Below are 15,069 nucleotides of genomic sequence, written 5' to 3' on the forward strand. Positions count from 1 at the left end.
TTGATGTAACAGAAACTATGGACTCTCTCTTTTCTAGCATTTTAAATACAGTTGCTCTTTTACGCTTAAGGAAGATTAAGGAAAACAGTCTGACACCGTGGTATAATGAGCACACTCGCACCCTAAAGAGAGCAGCCCGGAAAATGGAGAGCAGCTGGAGGAAAACAAAACTAGAGGTATTTCGTATTGCTTGGTGGGAAAGTAACCTGTCCTACAGAAAAGTATTAAAAACTGCTAGATCTGATTACTTTTCTTCTCTTTTAGAAGAAAACAAACATAACCCCAGGTATTTATTCAATACAGTGGCTAAATTTACGAAAAATAAAGCATCAACAAGTGATGACATTTCCCAACAGCACAGCAGTAATGACTTTATGAACTACTTTATGTCTAAGATCGATACTATTAGAGATAAAATTGTAAGCATGCAGCCGTCAGCTATAGTATCACATCAGATAGCTTGCTATAGATCGCCTGAGGAACAATTCCACTCATTCTCTACTATAGGAGAGGAAGAATTGTATAAACTTGTTAAATCATCTAAACCAACAACATGTATGTTAGACCCTATTCCATCTAAGCTCCTAAAAGAGGTGCTTCCAGAAGTCATAGATTCTCTTCTGACTAATATTAATTAATCATTGTCATTAGGATATGTCCCCAAAACCTTCAAACTGGCTGTTATTAAGCCTCTCATCAAAAAAAAAAACTTGACCCCAAAAAACTAGTTAATTACAGACCGATCTCGAATCTCCCTTTTCTGTCCAAGATACTAGAAAAGGTAGTATCCTCACAATTATATTCCTTCTTAGAGAAAAATGGTATCTGTGAAGATTTCCAGTCAGGATTTAGACCGTATCATAGTACTGAGACTGCTCTCATTAGAGTTACAAATGACCTGCTCTTATCATCTGATTGTGGTTGAATCTCTCTATTAGTGCTATTGGATCTTAGTGCTGCGTTCGATGCTATTGACCACAACATTCTCTTGCATAGACTAGAAAACTTTGTTGGCATTAATGGAAGTGCATTAGCATGGTTTAAATCGTACTTATATGACCGCCATTTAACGGAATGCATAGTCAATATAAAGAAACTGGATGATGAGTAATTTCTTACTGCTAAATTCTGAAAAAACAGAAGTGTTAATTATAGTTTTACTATAACTGATTACAAAACTTGAATTAATTATAGGACCTAAAAGCTCCGCATGTAATAACCTAGAACACTGTCTAACATTTGATGGCTGCTCTGTAAATTCTTCGTCATCAGTTAGGAACCTAGGTGTGCTATTTGATAGCAATCTTTCCTTTGAAAGCAACATTTCTAGCATTTGTAAAACTGCATTTTTCCATCTCAAAAATATATCTAAATTATGATCTAGGCTCTCAATGTCAAATGCAGAAATGTTAATTCATGCGTTTATGACCTCAAGGTTAGTGTTAGAGCCATAACAATATTAATCATTTTGTAATATTTTTTCCTTATATTAAGAATGATTATGTTTTTCGATAAATGTGTATTTTGTGTTATTTGTATTGTATCACGTGACTTTGACTAGTTTTATACGTATTATGTATGTGTAAGAAATTTTTGATGAAGAACCCGAAAGGAAGGGTTGGAACTAGACAGTCTTTTGCCCGTGAAAAATTCATGTTTTTGGAAATAGAACAAGTGTTAAGAAGTTTTTGAGTTTTAGAATTTCTTTTGTAATGTAACAAGATAAAAAAAAAAGTAAACATTTACAAGAAAAGTTTTGGATTCACGCGTCAAATCCTTTGTGCCTCACCCTTATAATGAAAATGGTGAAAATCATGACTTGGATCGCTATTACAGTTAGATTATTGTAATGCTTTATTGGGTAGTTGTTCTGCACGCTTAATAAACAAACTCCAGCTGGTCCAAAATGCAGCAGCTAGAGTTCTTACTAGAACCAGGAAGTATGACCATATTAGCCCGGTTCTGTTAACTCTGTACTGGCTCCCTATTAAACATTGTATAGATTTAAAAATCTTGCTTATTACTTATAAAGCCCTGAATGGTTTAGCACCTCAGTATTTGAATGAGCTCTTATTGCATTATAGTCCTCCACGTACACTGCGTTCTCAAAACTCTGATAATACCTAGAATTTCAAAATCAACTGCAGGCAGTAGATCCTTTTCCTATTTAGCGACCAAACTCTGGAATAACCTACCTAAAATTGTTCGGGAGGCAGACACACTCTGTCAGTTTAAATCTAGATTAAAGACCCATCTCTTAACCTGGCTTACAAATAACACACTAACACATTTCTAATATTCAAATCCGTTAAAGGATTTTTCGGCTGCATTAAATAGGACAACCGGAACCGGGAACACTTCGTTAGACAGTATGGCATCTATGCTAATATTAGTCTGTTTCTTTCTTATTCTGAGGTCACCGTAGCCACCAGATCCAGTCTGTATCCAGATCAGATGGTCACTGCAGTCACCCGGATCCAGTTCGTATCCAGCCCAGTTGGTGAATCAGCACCTATAGAGGACCTCGACAGCCCTGAATGTCAGCGTAGATCAGGACAACTAGATGAGCCCCAGAGACAGATCCCCAGTAAAGACCTTGTCTCCTAGATGGCCACCAGGAAAAGACCACAGGAACCAGATGAGTCCTCTGCACAATGTGACTTTGCTGCAGCCTGGAATTGAACTGCTGGTTTCATCTGGCCAGAGGAGAACTGGCCCCCCGACTGAGCCTGGTTTCTCCCAAGGTTTTTTCTCCATTCTGTCACCGATGGAGTTTTGGTTCCTTGCCGCTGTCGCCTCTGGCTTACTTAGTTGGGGACACTTAATTTCCAGCAATATTTAGACTTGATTGCACAGATACTATTTATACTGAACTGAGCTGGATGATGACATCACTGAATGCAATGATGAACTGCCTTTAACTGAAAATTGGGTTTTTACTATTGCCATTTTGCATTATTGATAATTAATAATTGATAATTAAACAACAATTGATAATTAATGCTGTACAGTTGCTTTGACACAATCTGTATTGTTAAAAGCGCTATATAAATAAAGGTGACTTGACTTGACTGTAGCTCAATACGATGAAATGTTAGAATATCATCATGATATTATATTGTCGATCTAGCTTATTGCTGGTCTCATACAGCCAACAAACTAACACATAGAACTGAAAGAGTTACGACTGTTTCATTTATCTTGCACACATCACCGACACAGGAACACCATTTCACATGCTATATGTATTGCATTTTATTCGCTTGCACAATTGCCTTGCATTACTCAAAACATTAGTGCCCCCTAGTGGCACTCATCAGTACATCTCCCTTTTTTTAATGCAACAATCAACTAGTAAATTAAATAAAACCTTCCAATAACACAGTTTTTTTTACTCTCATCACCACAACATTCTGAACATTTTAATTATCTAACAATGTGTCTCATTTCCTCAATTATTTGTTTATTTTATTTTTCCTTTAGATTAGTTTGCATACACATTTAACACTTCAGCACTCCTCAATAAGTCTTTTTGGCTTAACAATGAATCTCCTTTGCCTCTCAACCTTTCCTGCATTTAGAGATAATGACAGTGTACTGTCTGTAGGAGTTTTCTTTGGGGGTACTCCTTTGCCCTACATCACTCTCTTTACTGTATTCTTTTGGAGCCTCAGGACAATTGATCCAGGCATCCTTGTTGAATTCTGTTTTAGGAATTTTCAACAAATCCCTCCTCTTTCTGCGAAGAGTATTGCCATAGTCAGTGATTACTTCATACGATCTAGGCATGATCTCCTTCAGAACCTTTGCTTTTGGTCCCCATTTTCCATCACATCTTACTCTCACCAAATCGTTTCATTCCAGTGGGCGTAAAGGTCTTGCGTTTTTGTTGTATGTAACATTAGAGCTGCACTTCCTAGATGCAAACTCGTCTTTGTTTTGTAGCAAATGTTCAGCTGAGGGTAGCTTTGTCCTCAGCTTTCTACCCATCAGTAATTCCGCTGGAGACTTCGCACCTTCTAAAGGTGTTGATCTGTAGTTCAAGATTGCAAGATGAGGATCTTCTCCTGCTTCAGCTGCTTTCTTCAGCAGATGCTTCACAATCTGCACTGCCTTTTCGGCTAACCCATTTTACTGTGGATAATATGGACTTGATGTTACGTGTTTGAATCCATACTGCCTTGCAAACTCTTTGAATGTTAGCCCACAGAATTGAGGTCCATTGTCACTGACTACAGTGACCGGAATTCAATGTCTCGCAAAAATAGTTTTCAAATATAAGATCACATGCTTTGCAGAGGTGTCTGTCAACACTGCGAACTCTGGATAGTTGGAATAGTAATCCATGACAACCAGGTAATCTTTCCCATTCAGTTGGAACAAATCAGCTCCGAATTTCCTCCACGGTTCACATGGTTTAAAATGAGGTAAGAGTGGCTCTTTCTGCTGTTTGTATCTGTGTTGTTGACAAATCTCACAGCACTGTACTTGTGTCTCTATGTCTCTATTCATATAGGGCCAGTACATCACATCTCGGGCATGGCACTTACATTTCTCAATACCCATATAGCCTTCGTGTATGAGCTCAGTCATTTGTTGTCTATTTGTACTAGGGACTACAATCCTCCTTCCTTTTAGAAGAACTCAGTCAATGACAGAAAGCTATGAAATGCTGATATGGACTAGGCAGCGTCTCATCTCCAAGTAAGTTGATTTTACAAATCACTTCCTGTAATACACTGTCACTTGCTGTTGCATCTGCAAACTCAACCCAGTTCTGTCTTGACACAGGTATCTGATTCACTACACAATCCACATGAATTTGAATATCATTTTCCGTGCTGCTTTTTCCAGTGTGACAGTCTTTTCCAATTCTTGTGCATGGTGGTACTACGCATCGCTTTTGTGTTGGCAGAAAGCTTGGGTAAAATTTTACTCATGTAATTGACTACCCCCAATGCTCTCTGTAACTCTGTTTTGTTTTTAGGCACTGGCATGTCAGCTACAGCTCGCGGTTTTTCCGGGTCTGGCTGTATTCCTACTGCAGATAGGTTATCTCCGAGGTAAATGATCTCTGTCACTCCAAATTCACATTTTGTCTGTTTAGTTTCAGTCCTGACTTTTGTGCATGTTTTAACACTTCATAGAGTCTTTTGTCATGCTCATTTTGCATTCTTCCCCATATTATTATGTCATCCAGGAATACTCCCACACCTTCCATACCATCAAACAGCTGTTGCACTGTTCTGTGAAATACCGCCGAACAGATACCAAAAGGTAAGCGAAGGAAACAGTGCCGCCCGAAGGGTGTATTGAAAGTACATAACTTAGCACTTTCTTCATCGAGGACAATTTGGTAGAAACCTGACGATGCATCCAGTTTAGAGAAATAACTTGCACCTGACATTGTGCTTGTTATGTCAGTCTTTGTTGGCAACTTGTAGTGCTCTCTTTTGATCCACTTATTTAAATCTCTTGGATCTATGCAAAGTCTCAGATCTCCATTTTTCTTTTCCACAATTACCAGAGAATTTACCCACTCTGTTGGCTCCTCTATTTTTCTTATTATTCCTTTCCCAATCAAAGATTGCAATTCAGATCTCAACCTTTCTTTGAGGGCAGCTGGTACCTTCCTGGCTGGATGTATGACTGCTTGAGGATTTTCTTTCAGCTGTATCTTGTGTTTGCCTGGTAGACAACCCACACCTTCAAACACATCTTGGTACTGTTTAACTATCTTGTTAACACTAGTTACCATCTCATTCTGTTTCTCAGCTGTGTCACTCTGTGTAACTGCTTTACTGATAATCACATGCACTCTCTTTATGAGCCCCAAATTTTCACAAGCCTTCAGCACAAGTATAGGCTGCCTATTACCCTCTACCAGTACACATATTACATTCACAGACTTTCCTGTTTTTGCTGTCAGGGTAATGCTACATACCCCATTTGTGGGCTCATCATTGTAAGTTCGTATGCTTATCTTTCTGTCATGCACTTGGTATTTTTCTCAGTCTGTCGAATTCTCTTGTTGGCAGAAGGGTCACTTGCACACTGGTGTCCAGTTTAAAGGGTTCAGTCACTCCATTGACATCTAGATGAGCTATCCACTCATCCTTGGTGCTCGCTTCCTCCACCAGTCTCCACGAAGAACTGCTCATCCTCATCATTGCTGTCGCTGGTGTCCTTGACTCTTTCCACAACTCAAACTTTTTTTTTAGTGAAGCAACATCTTGCAAAAAAAAATTTTCCATCACACTTGCGACAGTCTTTACCATAAGCCGGGCATTTTTGTGGTGCATGGTTGGTTCCACATCGGTTACAGTCCTTGTTGTCCTTTTGTCTTGGTTTGCAGTGTTTTTCTTTACCAGTTTTTTTTGTGTGTTCACACATGACATCCATTGCTGCTGCAGGCTCTTTCTGCATCGAAGGATTTAAGTTGTACATTCACTCTCTCTGATGCTTGGCAAATGCGAATTGCTTTGTCCAAAGTCAATTCAGTCTCCCCGAGTAACTGTCTTCTTACTCTCTTATCCAGGATGCCAATGACTATTTGATTCCTGATCATCGAATCAGACAAACTCTCAAAGTTGCACGATTGGCTTTTCAGCATCTTTTCAAGACATAACGTTCGTATGTTTCGTTTTTCTTTGGTGTACAATAGTCCTCAAAATTTGCTATAACGACATTGTACTTATCTTGCTCTTCCTCAGAGAACTGGAACGTGTTGAAAACATCTATTGCAGATCGGCCAGCCACCGTGAGAAGCAGAGCAATCTTCCGGCGGTCATTATCACTCTACAGCCCCGTCGCTAACAGGTACAGCGCGAAGCACTGCTTGAAGGATTTCCAATTAGCATGGACATTTCCACTCAAATTCAGCTCGTTTGGCTGTCTAGTGCTATTTACACTAATTTTGTAAACTGTTTATCTATTTATCCTGGTACCATGTTTCATTTATCTTGCACAGATCACCGACACAGGAACACTGTTTCACATGCTAGATGTATTGTATTTTATTTGCTTGTACAATTGCCTTGCATTACTCAAAACATTAGTGCCCCCTAGTGGCACTCATCAGTACAACGACCACCAGAAGTTACGGGCTTCGGACGGGTTTTGCTCCCGAACCGAGCTGCCCAGCCCGGCGGCATGGAGCTTGTTCAATGCGTCTCCTCAAGCCTCACACATCGAGTTTCAGCCCCAGGGACCGCACTGCCGCCGAGAAGTGAAACAGCACTGCATTACCTCGCAATTTTAATTTGTCAAATAATCTGAACTGTATGAGTAGTATTTCAGCACTTGTGGGTAGTTCGGTAGAATGAAATGCCCTCATTCTTTTATATCCTCTGAGACTCGCGTGTGCCACTGATATTTGTCTCATTAGCAATCACGCCCTGCTTCATACCACAATCATGTTAAAAACATGAATGCATTCACTCATCCATAAGAATTATTTCCCCATAAACATTATTAGATCCATCGGCATGACGACATGTCCCATGATTCCATGCTCATTCCCAGCGTCATCAATCAACGCCTTTGTTATTGTTTTGAATAGGTTAGTGACCTCTAGCAGTGAAAAATTACATATTGTGCCTTTAAGTTATGTTTATATTGTGTATATTTCATTATGTATTTTAATAGGGTTATTTAATAAAACCATATTATTACTAATTTTTGATTCTTCATTTGAACCAATTATTGCTTCATTGCTATTGTATATGCATTTGAAGTCATTTTAAAATATATTGTTCACTTAGATATGTTTTTATTACCACAAAAAAGTAATAGTTTTAATACCCCTTCAAGATCCAAATTTAGAGTCTTGTGAGAAGTTTTGTAACCTTTTTATCAATAAAATCATTGGCATTAGTTTGCAGATTTCTTCTAATTTATCTCAGAATTTCCAATATTTAAATATTAGTTTGTCTTGTTTTTCTAACTTTCATACTATCTCACTTTTGAATTGTTGGACATTATTTTCAACATAAAGTCAACCACCTGCTCTCTCGATGTTATTCTTACAAAGTTGCTCCCTGTCCATTCCATGCTTGAGTACCATGGGGTTTCTTATCATATTTATGCAGATGATACCCAGCTCTATTTTCCTCTAAAATAGCATGTTGCATGACCCTGTTAGCATGTTTAAAAGACATAAAAGCTTGGATGGACAAAAACTTCCTACAGTTCCTACCTAAGTTATTTTGTTTGGTGCCCCACATATTTTAGATAATTTATGTCCTACCCTTAGTCCTCTTCAAGAAAATATTTGTGATCAAGTTAAAAAAACTGGGAGTTAAATTTTTGATTCCGTACTAAAATTTGACAAACTAATACATTTTGTAATCAGAGCCAGTTTTCTGCAGCTTAAGGGGCCTCACAAGCTTAAAAAATTGACTACTTTTCATTACTTTGGAGACTGCCATTCACATATTCATCTCAACCAGGTTATATTACTGTAACACTATTTACACTGGAAATAACCACGCCACGAAATAATTACTCTCACGTCTACAGCTGATACACAAAGCAGCAGCTTGTTTTTTTTGTTTTTTTGACTAGGATGAAAAAGAGGGAGCAAACCACAACTGTGTTAGCATCACGTCAGTGGTTACTGTTGAAAACAGAGTTGATTTTATGATTTTAGTATTCTCCATATTCTTGCTACGACTTACATCTCAGATCTTCTTCACCTCTACTGTTCCCAGAGCATGTTCAGGTCTTCCTCTCAGCTGCTACTGATTGCTCCAAAATATATTAAACCATTATTATAATTACTTTTTGTATTCGTCTGGTTTCATTAGGTATTAAGTTTATTTATATATAATAATTATTTGTATGTAAATCTAACAGTAACACTTTATAATAACTGTGCGCTATGAATAATCAGTTAAGCATTAGTAAATAGTTAATTCATCATTTATAAAGCATTGTTCCTACATTAATAAGCAAGGTGGTGGGACAAGTCTATATATAAGTGTTTTCCGCATGCAATTCAGATAAATAAAATATCTGAAAAAAATAAGGGTGAAAGCACTTGTTAGATGCATGGGACTTCTGTTAGCTCCCACATCTGGTAATTTTACTTAGATTTCTTTTGCCTTGCAGATTGCCCATTAAAATCACAGAGGTTCTGTGGAACAATTCTGTCTTCTGTGTTGGTTTAGTTCCTGTGTGTCCTTTTTTGGTTATGTTCCTGGTCTCGTTTAGCCTTATTAGTTTACCTACATCACTTGTGTCTAGTTAATTGCCCTCATTTGTCTATGTATTTAAGTTGTTCCCTCTCAGACACTCTTTGGAAAGGTATGTGCAGGAATTCCTCGAGCTTTCCCATTGGGCGAGCTGGCTTGATGCTTCACTCTGTGCTTGTTTTTAGTTGGGTCTGGATGAGAAAACTATTCGCAGTAGTCTTCCTGCATGTGATTTCTCTGTAGTTGAGTTAATTAATCTCATCCTTTATTTAAATGGTTCAAATTTTGAGGTAGAAGAAGTTAAAGAAAATGTGAACCATCCTCATCTAGCCCCCTCTAAAACACACTTCGCCTCTCCAGCTCACCCTACACCGGGACCCTCCACATGCCTAACCAATGGTTCCTGTCACAGGTTAACCTGGTGACTCTATAAACTTGGACTTACAAACATACACCCATATCACTGATACTGTGCATTGCCGGCATTATTAACATCTGTGTACACCTCAGGAAAGTTTTATGGAGTTTTTGTTTTGTTTAGTCTAAAGTTTGTTGCTGCTGTGTTTTGTTATAGTTTTCAACTCTTGATAGTTTCCTTAAAGTTTGCTATTATTTTTCTCAAAATAACAGAATGCCAGAACACTTAATTCATATGATAATTACCTTTATTTTTCCACATATTTGCCACAAACCTTTTTTGTGCACACTCTGTTCAACCAAACCCATAATGCAGGTTAATCTGTTTTTTCAACCTAAAACGTTTGTACATAGTTGGTAGGCTCTATAGGTGGGGCTTCAGCCTATAAATAGGCGTGATGGCTGAAAGAATTTCAGTTCTGATTGTGAACTCTAAAACTAAGCAGGATTGCAAACTTGGGCCATCTGGTTTAGCCAAAATTAGCACGTTGTTGCTGTTTTCTTTTCTTTTTTTACAGTTTTTGTTTATTTTTGTTTTCTCCTGCACTGTAAATATTTTAGCACCTTCGAATAAAACACAATTTTTGGATTTTGCATAAACTTTTTGTACAGCACGTCATTTCCTTTTTCCACTCCAACTGGTTGGCCTCCCTACAGTTCCGACCACCAATCTCCTCCCGTGTTTCCCAGAGCACGCAAATGGACATCTAATAGTGCTGACCTGGGGTCCAGAACACCTGAGAAGAGATGATGCCAACCCCTCAGAGGACCTCAGATGATGCCAACCATGAAACAACATACAGAACTGCCAAATTTTGCTATAAGTTTGATTGCATCATATAGTAATTGCTGTTAATAGTGTTCATCGTCTGTTTGATTACGTCTTTAATTGATTTTTCCGTACATTTCTGTACTTTAACTGACAGTCACCACTGATAAGCTACCACTAAATATTGTAGAAACTTAATTTGCTGTAAAGTTGCTTTGCAACGATTTGTATCGTGAAAAGCGCTATACAAATAAACTTGAATTTAATTTAATTTAATTAAAGTTGCAGACCCAGCATTCAAATCTGTCAGGTCAGTGCTTAAATCCACATCCCTTCATCTGTCTCCAGTTCCAAGATCCATTCCAGTCCTCAGCCCAGAAGGAGCAGCCGCCTCACTCACGGCCGTTTCGCTCTTCAGCCCGCCAGCCGCTTCACTCTCAAGCCTGCCGGCCGCCTCACTCTCGAGCAAGCTGGCCGCTTCGCTCTTTAGCTGGCCGGCCGGCCACTCCACTCTCAAGCCCGTTGGCTGCTTTACTCTCAAGCCTGTCGGCTGCTTCACTCTCAAGCCCGCTGGCCACCTCACTCTCAAGCCCGCCGGCTGCTTCACTCTCAAGCCCGCCGGCCGCTTCATTCTCTAGCCCTGTGATAGCTTCAGCATTCCCTTTGACCGCAGTCCTAAGCAGGAGGATGAGGAAGAAGAGACGATTCACTGAGGTTCTAGCCCCTGACCAGAGTCGAGAGATGGCTCTAGCCTCTGACCAGAGTCGAGAGATGGCTCTAGCTCCTGACCAGAGTCGAGAGAAGGAGAGCACAGAGAGGGCTTTTGTTCCCGAGTGCAGCCCAGAGAGGGCTTCTGTCCCCAAGTCCAGCCCAGAGTGGTCTTCCGTCCTCAAGTGCAGCCCAGACAGGGCTTCTGTCCCCGAGTGCAACCCAGAGAGGGCTTCTGTTCCCGAGTGCAGCCCAGAGAGGGCTTCTGTTCCCGAGTGCAGCCCAGAGAGGGCTTCTGACCCTGTGTCCCGCCCAGAGAGGGCTTCTTCATTCTTCAGAGATGACTCCCCTACCCAAGTTCAGTCCAGAGATGTATTTGGCCCCATAGCCCAGCCCAAAGCCTGTTCCAGCCAAAGGACCCAAAGGTTTCCCCAAGAAAATGAAAAAACATTTTGGGGGTAACTACTTGCACCGCCATGGCCCCCGGGATTACCTGCACTGACCTGGAGGCTTCCCGTCTTGTGTAGCTGCTCCTACCCACCCTCCCACCCCTCTTGAATGTGTTTATCGCGAGGTGGCGCTTTCCGGGAGGGGGAGTAATGTCACACTTTCAGTTGCCATGGACACCTTATTTCTGTGTTTTCCTGTCTTCTGTTTTCATTTAGTTCCTGTGTGCCCTTTTGTGGTTATGTTCCTGGTCTCATTTAGCCTTATTAGTTTACCTCCATCACCTGTGTCTAGTTAATTACCCTCATTTGTCTATGTATTTAAGTTGCTCCCTCTCAGACACTCTTTGTCCAGTCACCGTTATGCCTAGTTTTGTTTTCCCTCACCATTCTGCCTGTGGTTTGAGTTGTTTATTAAACTGAGAGTTTTGGACTTTACCTTCTGTCTCCTTTGCCTTGCTTCTCAACAGAACCTGTGACAGGTTGATTATCTTTATTTTTGTTCACAGGTGTTTCTAGTTAGTCATTAGTCTTATATTTTTACCACTGTCTCTTGTCTAGCTTTGTTCCTTGTAACCATTGTTGGTGAGTTTATATCTGTTTAAGTTTAGTTTATGTTCCAAACCAAGTCCTGCTCTGTTAAGTCTTTTGCTTATTTTGGGTTTGTTTCTTGGGTTATGCTTTGTGTGCTATGTGAATAAACTGCAACTTCCCTTGAGTGGAATATGATTACACTATGTAATTCACATGAAACCAATGACTCACCCCATGTTTTGGTCTGAGGTTGACCCAGAATAGCTTTATGTCCCACAGTGCAGCTGTAAATGTCTCCCTCTTCAGGGGTGATCTTCAGATGGGAGAAGATGTTAAATGTGCCGTCATGATTTGGGTGATACTGGCTGTTCATAAACTCTGTCACATTCACACTGTTCTTAGTCCATGAGATGATCACAGGTGGTGGGAAGAACCCAGTCATGTGACAGATTAGGTCATTCTCAACACCCACCATCACATCATATTTGGAGTAGATGGAAGTGTGAGGGGGTTCTGTGAACACAAAACAATTTTATTTGTACATTTGTAACCAATCAATTATACGAAAAGTTGCTACTACTGCATATTAAGTTTGTATTATTACCTGTTTTTTTCATCAGAGCCACTGTAAGCTTTTATTTGTATGTCTAATTAATCTCTGCAGACTTCTAGACTACCAACACTCTGTTCATAAAATCCATCATAGCTGGTGGAGTTGACAAAATCTGCAAAATCAGGCAGTGTCAACAATCCCTTTTTTCCAATGAAGTCTGAATGGAAAACCTCCTCTCCATCTGTTCCATAAAGTTCCTCCTTCTCTGTATCAGAGCATCCAGTAAATACAAAAAAGTTGTGTACAGCTGAAATAGATAAAATGTCAAAAGAAATTTTAGCTCAAAAGCAGTACATTCTCAGTCTTTAAGATATAGTTAATACACTACAAAAGTACAATGAACAAATAATGAACTGTATTTCATCATTCATTCATTACAGTAACATACACAGCCATGATTAGTTTGTGTGTGTGTGTGTGTGTGTGTGTGTGTGTGTGTGTGTGTGTGTGTGTGTGTGTGTGTGACCCCACAGCTAACAGAGCAATTTTGTCTTTACTGTCCCAATACTTGTGGAAGGCGCTGTGTGTATGTAAAGACAAAATTGCTCTGTTTGCTGTGGTCAAAACAACTGTAAATATGATTAAAAGGTGAATATGAGGCAGAAGTACAGAATGTCACATTTTATTATTGGCTGTTTCAACACAAACATGTTTTACCAGCTAAGACGAACCCCTGATGAAAAATCCAGCATTGCTGGTCACAAGCATAAGGGATGTTTTGCATGCTGGAATGAGCATGAGATCCTGGTTGCTGGTATGTTGGTCCCAAACATGGGATTATTATTGGCGGTTTGTTGGTAATCCAGCATAAGGTATGTTTTGCACAATGGAACCAGCGTGATGGTGTGCTGGTGGACCTGCATATGCTATATTTCGGGTGCTGGTATGATCCCAGCAGGACCACAACAAGATAACCTTTTTACTTCAAATGACAAATAAATGCAAATGCAAATAAAATCAACAATATCTCACCGGAGGATGCTTATACAACTCCAAAAACATCAGCATGTTCACTTGTAATGTGAATTGCATTTTGGAAATACAAATTGCATTTCTTTCATGTGGTATGTATAGTTGTTGTTAACATCTGTTTGACACCATTATGGAGATCAGTGTTCCCTTTAGTGTTGCCCTTGACTTTGATTTAATTTATTATCTTTCAGCAATTGTTGCTCCTGCCTGCAATGACATACCTTTAACCATGTACACCCCCTTACAAAAACAATAACCATGATTTTGCTATGAATAAAACCAAATAACCATGGTTCTTACAGTTATTCCATTGTAACCACAAATTAACCATGGTTTTGCTACAAAACCATAGTTGAACTGTTTTTTTTTTTTTTGTGGTTGTACAAATGGTAGTCAATGTGCCAAAAACATGGTTTTACTATGATCATTTTCATAGAGCTATTTTGGAGTCAGTGATTGATAAAATTATGCAAGCAAAAACAGTACTTGTCCCCAAAGCACTGCTTGCATATAGACAGCTGTCTTACTTAGATTCAACCCCGCAAACCATACTGTTGAACCAACTTCACCGCTCTGTTTTGCTTAAGAACAGCATAAATATAGTTAGACCAGCACTAACCAGCATAAATCAGCATGGGCCAACATGGAATTGATGCTGGTTTATGCTGGATTTTTCAGCAGGGAAAGTCCCTTTAGAATTTTATCCCTCTGTCTAATGTGAGCAAAAGTTTTGGCCAGTTTAACTTAAAGCAAATGTAAAAGTGTAAAAGCTAATATTTAATTCATAGACATCACCGGACTCTGGGTTTCATCCTTTAAATGCTTTTCCAGGCCTTTTATGCAGCCATTTTCATGCCCTTGGTCTATTATAGTTATTGAAACAAAATATGATTTCTGTCCTTAACCCATATAAAGCACTCTTTGTTTGTTTGTGGGATTCAAAATATTGTTATACTTCAAAAAATAAATTCTAAGTCTAATAGTCATATCGAAGACTTAAACCTTCCTACATCAGCATGCTAGGTTTGCCTACTTAAGATCTTATAAAGCAGTGGATATCATTTTAATATGTGAAGTATTGACCTACCTTGAGTTTTAGCTCTGAAAATAGCAGGGAGTATGAAAATTAACATATACAGCTTCATTGTAGCCATATGTGAGTGGAGCAAATGCCAAAGAAAATAATTCTTACTGGAGTCATACAGGCCTATCATCCAATAAGAAGTGGACCCCAACTCTGACATCATTGTATCTAGGGTCAAATATTTTTAGTTTTAGACTTGTGAACTGTGGTCAAGGATACTAGACTTGTAAACTGTCAAGCATATTGGAATCAAGTAATTTTCAGGATGACTCTGACATCGAGACTGCAGTCTAGTGTATTTTGTGCTATTCAAACAGACAAAAATATTTATG

At 39.2% G+C, this 15,069-nt stretch overlaps 1 pseudogene; it reads right to left on the minus strand.

The window, feature by feature from the left end:
- The window catches only part of LOC107572470 (H-2 class II histocompatibility antigen, A-U alpha chain-like), a 26,647-nt pseudogene extending 11,849 nt beyond the window's left edge, over positions 1-14,798 (minus strand).
- Between the last annotated feature and the right edge of the window lie 271 nt (positions 14,799-15,069).

Source organism: Sinocyclocheilus grahami, unplaced genomic scaffold, assembly GCF_001515645.1.
Source record: "Sinocyclocheilus grahami isolate Dianchi unplaced genomic scaffold, SAMN03320097.WGS_v1.1 scaffold1755.1, whole genome shotgun sequence".
In the NCBI taxonomy this organism is placed as follows: Eukaryota; Metazoa; Chordata; class Actinopteri; order Cypriniformes; family Cyprinidae; genus Sinocyclocheilus; species Sinocyclocheilus grahami.